Here is a 4,585-nt window from a genome sequence, read left to right as displayed (position 1 = left end):
GAGTTTTGAGCAGTGTAGAGTAGCGCTTGTTGTTTGTCATTTCTCCGATCACAAATGCAGACATGGTTTTATGTTTATGCGGCGCGATGCAACGCAACGCGTAAAAAGACAGTATAAGTCATTATAATCAGTAATTATATCCCCACTGGATGCAACAAATGCCTTGTTTATAATGGGTTTTAATGTTTTTGTCTCGTCGCTCCGGCCGGACAGGGCATCATCACAGTATGGTAGGGGCGTAACATTTCCGTCTCACGCTTGAGGTATTCGGCCAATCACAACGCACTGGATAGCTGGCCAATCACAGCACACCTCGCTTTTCAGACCGATGAGCTTTGTAAAAATCGACGTGTTTCAGAAAGGCGGGGCATAGAGGAGAAACAATAATGTACAGTATGTGGAAAATAATGTGTTTTTTTTTACCTTAAACCGCATAAACACATTTCATTACACCAAATACACAAAATAGTGTTATTTTTAGCAGCATCACATGACCCCTTTAAAATGCCCAACTTTACAGCAGAAAAAAATGTTTACAGCCTGGTACAAAAAGTGGTTTTGGTGCATATAGCTAATTTGGCCTTCATGACAGCTGTGAGGGGGTGAATTTTTTAAGTTAAATTATATTAAGTTCTGCATAATTAAGGGCGTGGCCACTTGAGTGACAGGTGGATTGCCGCTGCTGTCTGTTAGCCGTCATGTCACCTCAGCTAGTTTCAGACACTGAGCATCTCTGCCATGTTTGTCCTTTTTTCTGGATTGTTTCATACAGTTATCAAATAATATGGCTTGCTGTGCAGTTAATTGTACAGACTGTCCAAGAAGACTGGGCTCCATTTTTTCCGGTGAGTGAAATTCTAATTTAATTGTATTTATTAATGTATTTAAAATATTTAAAATCATTTGTTTCGAACCATTGATTCGGATCGCGTCTCAAATCGCCAAAGTCACGTGATTACAGTAATCGATGCTTTACTCACAACTCGTGAAACGTCTCGAAATGTTAGGAGGCGATGTTCTCCGTGATCCCGTGTCTGTGGTTTCTACCTGATCACGGATCAGTTTAATACATTTGTAGACATTTTAATGACACTTTGTTTAAAAATAGTCAAATTTGCAGTTAAGTCTCTTATTGGCCTGATTAACCAAGCTCTCCATAAAATAAACAAAACTAGCCCTACAGTTTAATGAAATAATGTATATTATACAGACACGTCACACATGAACCTTTTAGGGTGAATGCGATTTCAACAAGTACAACATGTTCCTGGATCAATATTCTTGTTGAACATTCCAATCAACCAATCAGAATTGAGGGATACGTTTTTAAGAAATGCCAGTTTTAGGCTTACCGATCATGTCCCTCTGGTTTTAGGAATAAATGATGGGTAGGGTTAGGTTTAGGGTTAGGGATTGGACAGTAATGTTGATCCAGGAACATGTCTTACTTGACAAAATCACGGCGACCTGATTTTAGATGATTTGTTTGCATTTAATAGATTACACTTTCAGTAAAACGTGTGCAATTGGTTTGTAACAGGTGCTTTAAGCATGTTTGAGTTTTCATTGCATTTAGATTCGTTTAGTTTGTTTTACAGTTTATGGTTTTGACCAGCAGCGCTTCGAAACATTGAATCATTTTGAGAAGCAATTGGTTCAACTGATTCAAAGTATCGTTTCTCATATTTCAATCGAAACTATGAGCGGGAAGCGAAATCTGTCCAACAAAGTAACTATCAATAGTTTGTGTCTCACTGTGATAAATTAATGAATCCTATCATGGTTAATACGCTGAACGCAAATTCTCCTGTTCGTTTGCCTTTCAGTGTACGTTTATTGTAACAATGACAGATTTTGTTTCAGGTTTTGTTTCATTTTTGAAATATATACAAACACAGATATCTCATATAATCATAAACATCTCTGACTGCGCTCAATTGAAAAGTTTGTAGTGTTTGTAGTATTAGTACTTGAAGAGGAAAGCCAAGTGTCCATTTTCTGTCACAACGTTTAGTGCGTTAAAGGAAAACTTTTATTTGTGTAATTTTCTCATCTTTTCTTGGAAGTTAAAAGCCCTGCACATATTGATTGTTGTTATCGTGTCGTCCATTCTCTGCTCTCACGCGCTGATCTATCCCTAACAATCCAGAGCTGAAGAAGTGTGTTTCAGCCTGAAGAGAATGAAGAGAATCAAGAAGCTGTGTCTCTGTGTGTCTCTTACGTGCACGTGTGCGGACTCCGTGATTAGTGATTATCTGTGCTTCGGATGCATTAGTGTGCCGAGGGAAGAAGAGGCTTAATCATGCATTAGGTGGGAAAGACACTGATGTTTTTCTAATGGTGTGTGAGTCACGTAGGCTGATATTAAACATGTTTGCTACAGCTACTGTAATGCAGTGTAACTTTTTCACAGTTCAAATCCACGGACACTAGATCTTATTCAGGATTCCAGAAGTTTTAAGAACTGAATATCCTGCAGCCATGAAATTGCATGAGTTTTCCAGTTGTTTCTTAATTACTCGCCTAAATATTTTAGAGCTTGGCTTAACTGGAAAAATTTATATTTATTATGAAAATGCCCATGCATTTTTAAGATTTTATTGATATAGAGTGGTGAAATAAAATAAGTAGTATCTTGATTTTAAATTGTTTTAGCTTATTTCACTTCATTCAAATTATTTTACGTCAGGTAAATTCATATAAATTGCAAATATAAACACATACAGGTTTGGAATGACATAAATATGACATTTGTTTTTGAACTTTTGCTCTAAGACCTCTGTATATGTCCCCGGCAGGAGTCTAATGTGGCCACTAGAGGGATGCAAAGTAATAAGCTTGTCTCTTTTTCTCTATGATTGTTTTAGATTCTGGCTGCTGTCCTGAATCATGACTGCAAACCAACAGCAGTTTTCGGCTGACGGCTGACATTGATAACAACTTGGTACATCTGATACTGGATTAAGAGCAGCGCTGTAACTAGTTTGCTTTATCTTTTATTTGTCCTGTATATAAGTGGTATGTCAGTGGATTCAGGATTCAGTAGGAGGCTCTTTCCTGAAAGTGAAGTAAACAACACAATTACACAGACAGGGCTGAACCTGCATTCTGCTACTGACAGCGTGATTTTACATCTAATATGTTCATATATAAGGGTGAATATTGCAACGTTTGCAAATGATTGATAAATGTGTAGCATTTGATAGTGAAGAAATTAAAGTACCTAAATGAGCATTAGTTTCGTTAGGTTGAGACTAAGTAAACTTAAACTCAACCATGTTGCCTTTACTTTTAAAAACATTTCTCTTTTTTTTACAGTTCATGGTCAAATTACATCATAAATGTATTCATTTTATTTATATGTTATTCATACATTTTATTTATGTTTTTATAGACCACATTAATGAAACAATTATGAATCAGCTGGTAGTCTGATAATACTGTTGATTAATTCTGTAATATTATACTCATTGTATTTATTTTAGTTTATTGTGTAATATGTTTATTCTTGTTTCTGGTTTGTGAAGCAGAATATGTCCTGCCAGCTGTGAGTGCCTGAGATTACATTACTGCTGCTGCACTCCAGTGTGCCTCTAGAAAGCTCTTACATCCACCACAAATGAAGAATGAAGCTTTACTGTCATGTGAAGGATTTCAGGTGAGAGCAGAGACTGACGAATGATGCAAAATAGATAGATAGATAGATAGATAGATAGATAGATAGATAGATAGATAGATAGATAGATAGATAGATAGATAGATAGATAGATAGATCATTTGTGTGTAATTATTATCACTGTTGTCATTGAAAGAGGCCTTCATTAAATGCACTGTACTGCAGTTCTTGTTTTATTCAGCAGGTGGCGACAGTGCTCTTCTGTTTGCAAATGTGCTGTTTGTGACTATTCCTTACAGTATCATTTCATTCATTCATATGTGTCAGTTCTGTGCTTGGATCACCATTGCAAGTATCTGACGTAGTTAAATTAAGAATATGTTTCTTTGATCTGTTTTTCTGACGGGGTGAGTGAGTTCCGCATGATCAGTAGTATTTGCATGAGAACAGCTCTCTGAGAGCATGAGGATTTCCTAAGCATATAAAGCAGGTGAGAGTGCTCCAATCTCAGGCTTTTATTCCAAATCCTCTGAAATTTCCCCCTGCGTCAGATATCCATTATGTTACCGAATTCATCTCATCTTAATTAGGGTTTTAACAAGAGAATCTTATTCTGGAACGCATCCTCCATCACCATGAAGACCGTTTATCAGCATGACTGAGATTGCCAGAGAAGGCTTGAGGACTCAGTAACCTGGTCACCGCTCACAGGCAGCCAGCGTGTGCATTATGTTTATGATTATGGAACTATTTCAATGCTTGACACGTTCAGTCTAACAGTCGGTGCTGATTAAATCAAGGCTGAAGCGTCTGTCATTGGGAAAGAGCTAGCTGATTTTCCCTCATGCACAGCATCATCCAGTCTTTGCATGTTTTAGAGGAGTGTGTTCAGCAGGCCACTGATCCAGGGTCAGAACTAGACCCGAATCCTCAAGTGTTCTGACAACTTTCATTCTGCTTTTTCATGTC

The sequence above is a fragment of the Sinocyclocheilus grahami genome, unplaced genomic scaffold (genome assembly GCF_001515645.1).
Source record: "Sinocyclocheilus grahami isolate Dianchi unplaced genomic scaffold, SAMN03320097.WGS_v1.1 scaffold988.1, whole genome shotgun sequence".
Taxonomy (NCBI): domain Eukaryota; kingdom Metazoa; phylum Chordata; class Actinopteri; order Cypriniformes; family Cyprinidae; genus Sinocyclocheilus; species Sinocyclocheilus grahami.
The sequence above is the reverse complement of the archived record's forward strand: the minus strand, read 5'-3'. Positions refer to the sequence as shown.